General features: G+C 44.9%; 1 protein-coding gene and 1 long non-coding RNA gene across 4 annotated transcripts in view; one reads left to right on the top strand and one right to left on the bottom strand.

Moving 5' to 3' along the window:
• Positions 1 to 12,733, bottom strand: part of LOC137564229 (gamma-aminobutyric acid receptor subunit gamma-2) — a 217,733-nt gene that overhangs the window by 174,152 nt on the left and 30,848 nt on the right. The window lies entirely within an intron of this gene.
• LOC137564230 (uncharacterized) overlaps positions 1,892 to 12,733 on the top strand; it is a 28,083-nt gene continuing 17,241 nt past the window's right edge. Inside the window, exons 1-2 of one of the 2 annotated variants that reach the window (XR_011030561.1) lie at positions 1,892 to 2,292; positions 5,685 to 5,841. This is a non-coding gene — a long non-coding RNA (uncharacterized lncRNA). Of the gene's footprint in view, positions 2,293 to 5,684; positions 6,399 to 12,733 lie in introns of those variants that run through there. The other variant, XR_011030560.1, reaches the window with a different exon arrangement.

Genomic DNA, 12,733 nt, shown 5'->3' with positions numbered 1-12,733 from the left:
TCAATTTTTACTCTTCATGCAATATTTGAACACAAACGCAGTAAATATGCAATTTACTCACGAATTGAGTGAATATGAGATCACTTTCCTGGATGTGAAATTGGTGGTGGAGAACAACACTTTAATCAGTAGGGGACACAGAAAGGCAACAGCCACCAACTCGGTTCTCCATGCACACAGTTTCCACCCGGAACATGTGATTGAGGCCATACCTTATGGCCAATACCTGCGATTGAGGAGAAATAACAGCAATGAAGAAGATTTTGATATCCAAGCAGATGAATTGACCTCAAGATTTTTACAAAGAGGCTACAATGAGGAACTGTTAAAAAGAGCCAAACAAAGAGCACAAAAACAAGAGAGACAATCGTTACTAGTTCCAAATAAGAAATCAAGAGCTGGAAACAGCAGAACCACTTTTACGTTTGAATTCTCCCCAATGGCAGAACAGATTAGAAAAACCATATTTTCAAATTGGTCAATGATCACTAGGGACTCTGATTTAGACACCATCTCCAAAACACCCCCAAGGGTGGCATTCAGAAGGGTACCCACCTTAAGTAACTGGCTAACTAGTAGCGAATTCACAAGTCCGAGAACTAAAGACTGGTTAAGTATGTCTCTCCCAGTAGGAAACTTCAAATGTGGACATTGTAATTTGTGTGATAGTATTAACCCGAACAAATGTATTCGCATTGGCAAAGAAAGGTTTAGAGTGAAGGAATTCTTTACATGTCAGACAAATTTTGTAGTATACGTGATGTTATGTCCTTGTGAATTCTTCTATATTGGGCAAACCACCCGCCCTATGAAAGTTAGGGTAGGTGAACACATTGCCTCAATTAAATCAGGCAAAGGTTGTACCCGCTTTATAACACACATGAGAGAAATCCATGGTGGAGACGGATCAGTGATCCGCTTTGCTGGTATAGACAAACAAAATGTCCCACGAAGGGGAGGAGATAGGGAAAAACTATTATTAAGAAAGGAAACAAAAATCATTTTGAAAACTGAAGCAATGGGCCCTTTAGGCCTTAACGATAGGATCGAATTATCCTGTATGCTCGACCCATGAAAATACTAACCCTTGGCCCATTGGACTCTTTGTCTTCCCTCCTTTCCTCCCCTCCTCCTTCTCTCTCTCTCTCTCCCCCCTTACCCTCTATTTCCTAGGTATTATTATTATGTTCCAATACCATTTGCAGTTAATTACTGGAATGGCCTTAGTATGGAACATTAAAGATTTCCCCCCTGTAGGACCTGGGTAGACGTAGCGGATGACCTCCAGGCATGGTGGGAGTTAACAGCGTTCACCTTAGCAAACCGGTTTTCACATTAATACAATTTCTTTAAACCGTTAGTTGCAATTTTTTTGGTAATGAATTTTTGATAAATTCTTATGTTTTGGTGGGCGCTGCTCTTCTATACCATGTCTGACATCAGGCCGTTTTCCCATCTCCACGATCTGGGTCCTTTGTAATTTATGTACCATCCCTTGTAGCCATATGCCCCCTGCTATGTCCACATAATATTTGTTAAATCGCTCAGCTTTCCTTAGCTATTGGTTTTAATATGCACTGTCACTTTAAGACACTCTTGCACTGTCTTGGAACCGCACCAATGGCATAGCGCTGCAATGGCTGTCCGAACGCATCCATCAGTGGATAAAAATTTTTGTTCCGCCCTATTAGTGTTTTAAAATGTATATTGGGACGGTTTTCCCACTGACGTTAGCGGCCCAGGGCAATTTCGCCTATAATTTGGCGTCCATAGGGCCGCTTAGGTGCGTTCCTTTGACGACAGGGCGGTTCACTTCCGCCTTTTTGCAGTGCTGTGTCTTGTTTGCGCTCCATGCACAACTAGCCTTTGACTCCAGGAAGTGACGCCTACGGAAGAGGCGGGGATTTCTCCCCGCTATAGATCGGGTCTTTCACTTCCGCACTTCACAGTGGTACGCGTGACCAAGCGTCAGACAGACGCGAAACGGCCGTCGCTCCACCGCTACAGCCTCCACCCACCTCCCACCCGCACACCCCTGCTACCAACGGTCACGTAAGATTTGCCTGGCTTTGTTTACCCCATCCGGGGATGTCAGTGTATGATGAAATGAACAACCTGCTTGCAATTAAGAATGTACTGTCTATCTTTGGGCATTAAATCATCTACTTTTAAGACGGAAGGTGCACGCTAACTGCTTTTTTCTTGAAGATTGAATGTTGACGTGACTTTTCCACTATACACAGCTGTGCACACGTCCACCATACCAGTCGACGGAAAAAGCAAGCAGGCAAGGTACAGGGATCAGAATCAATATATTGCAAAGTGTCACTTATACAGCTCGGCTCAAGTGTACATACATTTCCTATGGGATGTGCCACACACCTACATTTTCTTATCTTACTTTAACATTTTCAACTGATAACAGTTCATTTCCTTTGATTTTTAATGATGTTGTTCAATACAAGTTAAAGAGAGAAAGTAACCAAGAATTGAACTTCGTCCCAATCAGTAGCTGATACCCCCTTTCCCATAAGAAATCTTTTACTTTTCCCAAACGGATCATCAGGGACGTCTGTATGGCTGATATGGTGGTGAAACTCCTCCCACAGTGTGATGTCAGGACCATGGTTCTGACATCACACTGTGGGAGCCTTGCTGCATTGTTGGAGATAACAGCTGTTTACAACTGCCAAAAAAAAAAACAGCATCTCCTTCCACTGACATCACCTGCCAGCAGTAAAAATGTCACCTACAGACCCTTTGTGATACTGTTTGAACCTACAGTCCCTTTGTGACCTATGCAGTCAGAGAAAGTAACATTTTCTGCAATTTATCTGGTGTTTATGATTTTGGTGTGACTGCAATTTTGGAGCTCGAGATGAACACCAGTATGAATATAAAGTATTTACCATGGTGCCAAGCTTTGGACACTGGTAAGGAGGTAAAGGTGTTACAGGCTGAGCAGATAATTATGGCGCATTGCTAGATATGGTAATTATGGCACCACCATAGAGCACAATACAAATATTGGTAAAATCAGCTGCAACCCTATAATTATGGTGCATGCTAAAGGTTATGGCTTGCCAGGCATTGCCATATCAAAATATCAGTACTGGCATGGTGCACGCTAAAGATGGCATAGTACTATGGCATGTGTGTAAACATTTGTGGGCGCAATAAAACATTTTGGTCTTGATTCACTAACCGGCACTAAGCCGGTTAGTGTGCCTTATCACTTAGTGGGCACAAACTGCAGCGCTAACCTTATCTGAGGTTAGTGTGCCTTATCTGAGTTAGTGTGCTTTATCTGAGGTTAGTGTGCCTTATCTGAGTTAGTGTGCCTTATCTGAGGTTAGTGTGCCTTATCTGAACTTAGTGCCCTTAAGTAGCTTTGTGCACACTAAAAGATGCATCGCGCACTGCACCGCGCACAGCGCGCAAAGCGTAATGCGTCAATCTTTGCGATAACATCGCACCCGCTACACTGTATATGATGCGACCATAAGATCCTCAGATAAGGCACATTAACCTCAGATAAGGCACACTAACTCAGATAAGGCACATTAACATCAGATAAGGCACACTAACTCAGATAAGGCACACTAACTCAGATAAGGCACACTAACTCAGATAAGGCACAGTAACCTCTGATAAGGCACACTAACCGACTTAGCGCCGGCTAGTGAATCAAGCCCTTTGTGTGCACATCAGGATTATGGCATATGTAATGCCAGGCATTGGTACATTACAAATATCAGTACCGGCATGGCACATCCACTCCTCCAGCTGCCGGTGCTCCTGCCATCATGCTCCACTTCTCCTGCTGCTGGTATATTACCCTCCTCCCAGTGGATGGCACACAATACTTGCTGCTTTCCAATCCACAAACAATTGGTGCCTCCCAAAGCCCGGATTTAAGCCAGCACACAATATTTTCCAAATGCCAAGCAAGCAATATCTCTCTGTGCAGAGAAACCTCAGTAATAAACACTCCATACAGATCACCTGGAAGAGCTAAAGATGTCGCCACCAGTGATACATTTCAGAATGCAAATCAAGGCGAGGAAGTCTCTCTTGTGCCGAGCATACGCAGGACCCTGACAGTGACGTGTGATGATGCCACAGGTGATGGAATGCCGGGTCTCTGTACTCTTGCCAAAGGCCCGCACATACCGAAGCCGCCAGCGGTACTACGGAGATGACCCAGAGGACACCGAGGGAGCTCACAGGCTACGGGGGGCTGGAGGAAGCCCCAGGTAATTCTCTACTATTTCAATGAATTTATTGCATGGCAATAATAATAATAATAATAATAATAATAATAGTAGTACAAGTGGCCACTCAGTCCATATGCCCATTATTAATATTTTTCTCAGCAAAACTTTATCCTTGTCCCAGAGTTTTAACTCCAGCATCTATAACAGTGTGGCCTCTAAAGTTCATTGAATGTCAGGCATGATTACAGATAAATCCAAAAGATATAATCCTGTAAAATGTGCTGTATTGTGGCCTCGCTCAGATGCATGGATCTTCAGATGACAATTAAATGTATGATTCAAGAGGAAACAAAATCCCCATAGAGCCAAAGCATGCATGATTAGAGAATAAAATAGGAATTCTGATCAACAAATATGAAGCGAGTAGATAAATGCACAGAGGTTAGTAACATGGCATGGTCCTAAGACAGCAAACTGAAATATTTTACACTTTACAGTACAATTAACAATGTACTCAAAGGGTTACTCCACTTTAGCACTTAAATCTATATTGTAAGAATCTGTGAGGTTCTTGCAATGTAAAACTCTCATTCATGTAAAGAGACTCTGAAGCGAAAAAAAATATATGATGTAATGATTTGTATGTGCAGTACAGCTAAGAAATAAAACATTAGGGGCAGAGACATAAGTGTAATATTGTTTCCAGTACAGGAAGAGTTAAGAAACTCCAGTAGTTATCTATGCAAAAGAGCCATTGAGCTCAAGGACTTTCAAAGTCTCAGGGCTGGTGCACACCAAAACCCGCTAGCAGATCCGCAAAACGCTAGCAGATTTTTAAACGCTTTTTTTTATTTTTATGAGGCGTTTTGCTAGCGTTTTGCGGATTGCTGCTGCGGTTTTCAGTATAGTAGATTTCATATATTGTTACAGTAAAGCTGTTACTGAACAGCTTCTGTAACAAAAACGCCTGCAAAACCGCTCTGAACAGGCGTTTTTCAGAGCGGTTTGCGTTTTTCCTATACTTAACATTGGGGCAGAAACGCATCCGAAATCCAAAAAATGCCTCACCCAGGCATTTTTCGTTTCTGCAAAACGCCTGCCGCTCTGGTGTGCACCACCCCATTGAGATACATTGACCAAGCAGATCCGCAGCCGCAAGCGGATCTGAAAACGCGGAAAAAGCCGCTCGGTGTGCACCAGCCCTTAGAGAACTCTGTCTTTTGAAGCTTATTATCTCAAGTGCCTGGCACTGTATTGTTTGTTTTTCTGCAGAGGACCGTTCAAAATCATTTAGAATGCTGAGTGTTGTGTAAACTGCAAATATTAGAAAATGATGCAATATTATAAAAAACACGATATACCGTAACTGAAAATAAAAATATGAGAATATTTTCTTTGCTATTAATGTTCTAGTAATTATCCGTACTACACAACCAATTAATTATATCATTTTTTTTTTCGCTTCAGTGTCTCTTTAAGAACCAGAGTTTCAGCAGAAGACTTTATCCAGAGTTCTCCCTTAACACATATTCTAAGAGAACAGAATTCTAATAAAGCATTGGAACATCATGCTCCATCGAAGACAGATCTATCTAATGGTTCATCTGGTGGCAGATTGACTAATGTATGGTCACCTTTACTGTCTATAGATAAATGTGTGCAGATGTGATAGTGGACCCTCTATGCCTGTGTGGGGCCATTGCTGTACTAAGTAGAGTGGGCTTCATTAAAGCGGACCTGAACTCAGACCTCCTCTCTGCTCTAAAAGATACAAAACGGCATAATAACCTTTAAACAAAAAACATTTCTGTGTTACAGCTGATACAAATCCTAAAACAAATCTGCACAGTTTCTACTTCCTGATTCATAGAAGCAGACATATTGTCTACAACCTGTACTTTCAAATGGGCTTATTTGCTTATTTGCCATAGGCAGTCATGTGACATGGGGGAGGGATCAAATTACAACTTGTGATTAGACACAAATGAGAAGGAATTACACAGACTTTAACTACATGCAGGGTGCATTTTTGTTATCTGTTCCTTGTGTCCTGTGTAAAAGTTCAGGTCCACTTTAAATTTCAAGCATCCAAATGAAATCTAGCGGTGTAACCATTAAAGGGTAATTGTGCTTTTAAACTTTTATTCACAGAATAAAGTAAAAGATACCTCAGATCAATAATGCAAATATACTATATGATTGATTTTGTTTCGAAGACGTGGTATGGCAGCTTACAGATCATAAAGACAGTCCGGAGACTCTCCTGCTCTCCCCACTTCCTGCTTAAATATCAGGAAGACAGTGTAATGGATTGCGGAGACACCGCCGCGCGGTCTGACAGCGAGGCGGCCGAGGCCGCGTTCAGACCGGCGGTTTCTCCGCAGCAGCGTGCGCCTGGTTTGTCTGAGCCTAGTAGTGCACACAGATGGAGAGCTACGTGCGCGCGCGCTAACAGGCAAGCCCTTTATGCCAATAGGAGAGGGATCAGCTGATCTGGACGATCAGCTGATCCCAGCGCAGCAGATGATTGGCTGAATAGGACTAGGCGGCGCTGAGGAGCGCTCTGCTATATATACTTCTTCCCTGTCAGTTGCCGGTTGACTGCCGTTGCAAATGCTTATGTGTTAGTACTTAGACCATAGTCAGATCCTTCAGTGTGGTTGAACCAGGTGGACCTGGGAATCCACACTTAGCCAGATTACTGTGTTATTATTGTGTTATACTTCAGACTAGTTCCAGGGTGTTGAGACCACGGACCTCACACCCAAGACTAGGGATACTGTGTCATTCTTGTGTTATACTTCAGACTAGTTCCAGGGTGTTGAGACCACGGACCTCACACCCAAGACTAGGGATACTGTGTCATTCTTGTGTTATACTTCAGACTAGTTCCAGGGTGTTCAGACCACGGACCTCACACCCAAGACTAGGGATACTGTGGCATTCTTGTGTTATACTTCAGACTAGTTCCAGGGTGTTGAGACCATGGACCTCACACCCAAGACTAGTGCTTTGCTTGATATCTGCTATGACCTGTTGCTTTCCTGACCCTCCTTCTGCTCTCTGATTCGGTACCTACGCATATCTGATTACCTGTTGCCAACCCTGCCCGTCCCTGGTTAACGACTCAGTCTTCTGTCTCTGTACCTTATCTGCTCGTGTGTTACCGACCTGGCCTGGCTGACCTCTCTAACTGTCACTCACTCCTTGGGTGTTCAGTTCCTTGTACTATCTGGAATACCCCCCCCCCCCCCCCGCTGGGGTGTCCAGTACTGCAGAGACTCCCTGGCTCTTAAAGGGACCTCTCTGCAACCCAGTCAGGGACTCCATCTCTTAGGTGTCCTTTGACGGCAGTAGAGTCTGATTCCCAGCAATCAGGGAATCACTGGCTCATATACTGTCACACCAAACACTTACACTTTGTCAGGTGTCCAGAGGTTAGCTATACTTGTATTATTGGGGATTCTGCAGATTATCAATAATCAGGTATATATCTGTATTCTTGGTGATACTGCAGATCACCAATAATCAGATTCTCTCTGTGTGCTGACACCAGTCGTTACAGACAGAAGAAATTGTTATATTGGAAATGCATCTGAGGGCAGAATGAGGATGTGAGTCATGTGACTGTGGCAGAAGAGGTTGTAAAAGAACTGGAAATTAAAGTGGTCTGAAACTCAGCATTTCTTCTTTGTGCTAAGATTAGGTACAACATAAAATCTACTACCACAAAAAAATGTAGCAGCATTCAAACAGTTAAACACTGCTCCTTCTTCTTCAATGGAAAGCTTGCTGCCGCATCCAAAGAGGCAATCACATTATCTTTTTTGCATACCTCCAACATTTTAATTTTGCAAAACTGGACACTTAGGCCACACCCCTGGCCACACCCCCAACCCCCTAGTCACACCCACAAAAAAGTTTTTTTAAAAAAATAATTATCAATGAATGTTACTTAGTCCCGAAAGGGGAGGCGCTGTGAGGGTGCCAGTGGGTGGGCAGAGAGAGGTAGATAAAAACGATTGAGGCACCAGCCCGGAATGCGGGTATGCGGCATGGATGGCCGCCGCCATTAAGCTTCTCCCTCCCTCCCTCCTAATATGCCCCCCAGTGTCCCCTTGCCCCCGCAGAGTAAAATGGGCAGCGGAGCGGGCTGTAACTCTTACCATTGCCTCTCTGCTGCGTACCGGGATCCCATCTGGTCTTCTAGGCTTTCTGCTTCCTGTGACGTCACAGGAAGCAGGAAGCGAGAAGACCAGATAACATCCTGGTACGGCAGTGGTAAGAGTTACAGCCCGCTCCACTGCCCATTTTACTCTGCGGGGGGAAGGGGACACTGGGGGGCACATTAGGAGGGAGGGAGGGAGAAGCTTAATGGCGGTGGCCATCCATGCCGCATACCCGCATCCCAGGCTGGAGCCTCGATAGTTTTTTCCCCCTCTCTCCCCAGCGGCCGGGACCGGGGGGGGGGGGGGCAGTGCGGGACAGCGGGACGGCCCCCCAAAATCGGGACCGTCCCGGCGAAAACGGGGTGGTTTGAGGCCCTGTTTTTTGTACATTCCTTTATCTGCTACACAGGGCTGGATTGACCATAAGGCACTATAGGCACGCGCCTACAGGCACCTAATGATGAAAAGGCGGGTCACTCGTCTCCCCTGGTGCCTCACTCCATCCCTATGCTGAATCCTGAGCAAAGCGTAAATGAGAGGTGACTCACCCAGCTCTCAGCATTCCACTGATGAGATCTCCCTTCAGTCAGGGGCACCTCTAGTTATTTAACCTCTGGCGGACCACAGGGTTACACCCCCCTAGTGACCAGGCCATTTTATACAATCCAGCACTCTGCAGCTTTAACAGTTTATTGCACGGCCATACAACTTAGCAGCCAAATAAATCTTGCCTCCTTTTCTGCCCACCAACAGAGATTTCTGTTGGTGGGATCTGATTGCTGCTGCAATTTGTATTTTTTTATTATTATTATTAATATTATTGTTCTTTTTTTAATAAAATATGCTTTTTTTTTTTTTACCTCCCACCTTACCTCTCTCTCCCCCCAGATCCATGCACTGAGATCAGCCTCTCATAGGCATCAGCCTATGAGAGGGATCTGTTTCCGTGTCACTCGAGGGGACAGCTCAGTGACAGAGCCGTCTCCCATGCAGCGCTGCAGTAGATCGCAGCACTGTACAATGTAAATACCGGCTTTACCGGCTATTGTGGGCTGGCAGGCTGATCACGGAGTTCTGCTCTGTGTCTCGGCAGGGAACGATCACACATGCACGCCTGCGTTCCCTGCTAATCTCCGCCACCAAGACTTGACACCAATTGGCGTTAAGCGGTTCTGGGGGAGCCACTCTGCATGAGGCCAGTGTTGGACTGGGCTGTTATAAGGCTGGGGAAATCTGCTTGCTGGCCAAGCAACAGTAATCAGGTGTTGCTGCTCACAGGGAAGACTTGCTGCACGTTTCTATTGGGAGTAATAACATAGGGTTACTGCTGCTTGGCCAGCAGGTGCATTTCCTAAACTTTCCCTGCTCCCGGTCCGACACTGTGTTAGGCGGTCGCAGAGCAGTTAATACTGAGGCTCCTCTAGCTACATAATACTTGGGGGCACCTCGAGCTACTCAATATTGAGGGTCCTCCTGGCTACCTAATACTAAGTGGCACCTGTAGATACCTATGAGAGGCAAAGGAAGTAATGGAGAAGTCACAGCTGGGACAGCCAGCACACTTGCGGTGCGATTCGGTGCGGGCTTGTAGGTTCATGGAGCATAAAGTCTAAGGTGCCAGGACATCTGTGCCTATAGGCTCTTGTGAGGTAAATCTGGGCCTGCTAGCTACAATTCCTATCTGTGCTGAAAGTGAAATCTCTCTGTTGTAGAGGCAGAGAGCTGAGAAGGGATCACTAGATAGATTTTAATATATAAATACAGCAGCTATGCAATAAATTGCAATGGCAGCTTTCAGAACAGATAAACTGTACTTTTGGGTAGAGTTGGGCGAACAGTTCGGCTGTGTTAGCCGAACTGCAGCCGAACTGTTCGGCTGCCCAACCTGTCATTTTGCTGTGGCTCTTACTACTTCCGGGTCGCAATGACCCGGAGTAGTACGTCTGCGCTGGCCCGGCGGAGCGCGTCCTAGATCGCGCTCCCGTTGCCGGGCACTCTCTGCGCATGTGTGTGACGTCACACATGACGTCACACACATGCGCAGAGAGTGCCCGGCAACGGGAGCGCGATCTAGGACGCGATCCGCCGGGCCAGCGCAGACGTACTACTTCGGGTCATTGCGACCCGGAAGTAGTAAGAGCCACAGCAAAATGACAGGTTGGGCAGCCGAACAGTTCGGCTGCAGTTCGGCTAACACAGCCGAACTGTTCGCCCAACTCTACTTTTGGGTACTTGTAATTCTCTAAACAGACAATATTGAGCAGAAAGGCAAATACGGTAACTATGAGTAATACAAGGTAAGAAAACACGTTTTTACTGAATGTTATATCAGAGTTTTATCCCACTTTTAGCTGATTTAAGTGAACAAGTTTAGTTAATGCACTATTAACGACAGCAGAGTGAGTTGTACAGCAGGCTAGGACCCGGGAGGGCAGACACATGGCACAGAAAACATTCAGCACATCAGCTTTATGTAAATAATATGGTAATGGTGTCGTGCTAAATATCATCATTTAGCACGACACCACGACATCATTTTAGGAGCAAATTTTTCTAATATTGATCACTGGATACGATTTAAGCTTTCTGTGCAGAATGATTTAAAAGTACAGTTATCTTGTTTGATTCCTTGGAAATGTGCACTTTGGGCCTCAAGAAGCTACCGAGATAAATTGCATCTCCCAACAGAACTGTCCTGAATTCAAATCCCATTTCTGTCTCCTCCATAGTAGCCTCAGGAGAACAACGCAGAGCTTGTTATTAAAATTGCCACTTGGTTTCTCAGAAATGTTCAGAGTTTAGATTCAGCTTCTCTCTGTACCTGTGGACTCATTTTTGTCTTGTTTATGCTCATATGTGTATGTTTTTTTAATACAACATCAGCTCCGCCAAAACAGCTCATCAATGAATGCCAGTTACTTAGATTTTAAAAGAAACCATAATTACATATATTAGAATGCAATATATTATTCAGGATACCCACTTTAAAACAAACCTGGAGCAAAAAAACAAACAAACAAACAATAAAAACCCCTTATGATATAATGAATTGCATGTGTAGTACAGATAATGAATGGAACATATACAGCAAATGAAAAAGTGTCTCATTTTTATTTTCAGTTATAAAGCTTTATGTATGACATTTCATTATACTGTCACGGTTACAGTTTAGAAACCACTCTCTGTATTTTAAGCTATAAAACAAAGCAGAAATAATGACCTCTTGAACGTTCCTGCAATAAAACCTTATCTAAAGCTGTCTCTCACTGTTTCTTGGCTGTTTAAAGAGACTTGGGGCTTCTTCCAGCCCACCGTAGGCGGCAAGGTCCCCCAGCATCCTCCTGACTCCTCTCCGTGTGCCCCCATTACCAGCAACACCCGGAATGGGTGTCGGGCCGGCTCTTCCTGGTTCCCCCGTCATCACGCTGGCCAATTCGCGTCATCATGGAGACCGGCGTGATGACACCATGCTTCAGGAACCAGGAAGAGCCGGCCCGACACATAGCCAGGGTGACGCTGGTAACGGGGGCTGGCGGAGGCACACGGAGAGGAGCCAGGAGGACGCGGGGGACCTCGCCGCCTACGGTGGATTGGAAGAAGCCCCAGGTAAGTGTAATCTTTTAATTTCAGGTACTGCTCAGGGTCCCTTTAAAGAGACACTTAAGCCAGGAAAAAAAATGAGTTTTTCTCACCTGGGGCTTCTATCAGCCCCCTGCAGCAGTCCTGTGCCCTCGCAGCCACTCAATTCTCTGGTCCCCCACTGCCAGCTAGTTTCGTTTTCGTCAGGACTGGCCACGCGTAGCTTTTTCCGCATTCCTGACTGTAATTAGCACTATTGCGGGCAGCTCAATCTCCAGTGTTCCCTGACAACGGCGCAACGCCGAAACCGGTCGGAACTGGAGATTGGGCAGTCTGTATGAGATTGTATATGTGTATTTTGATACACTACATGCTTTTAACTACTAAGGGTCCCTGTCAAAAGGACCCTGGAAGTAAGTCCTTGTATATGTGATGTATTCCAGTTTTAAATAAACGCTTACATTTTATTGGATGGAGAAGTGACCTGTCGGATTTGTTTCTGGTGATGGTCACTATGCAATATTGTCTCTGAGCACTGTGGTGATACTGCAGATGCCGATTTACAGCACCAAGCGCTGTGGAATTATATGCGTATATCTCTGGAACCAATTGTGGATGTGGTTGATTCTGAGCAGCTGGTGAAGCATATATATACAAATAAGATTGACATTGGATCAGCGCCCGTATACCTTCTAAAAACGTGACTATAGTACAAAATAAACCAAACAATTGATTAAGTTATATTCAGTAAATTTCCTCTTTATGTGT

This window comes from Hyperolius riggenbachi, chromosome 3 (genome assembly GCF_040937935.1).
Source record: "Hyperolius riggenbachi isolate aHypRig1 chromosome 3, aHypRig1.pri, whole genome shotgun sequence".
In the NCBI taxonomy this organism is placed as follows: Eukaryota; Metazoa; Chordata; class Amphibia; order Anura; family Hyperoliidae; genus Hyperolius; species Hyperolius riggenbachi.
This window is presented reverse-complemented; position numbering and strand designations above follow the sequence as displayed.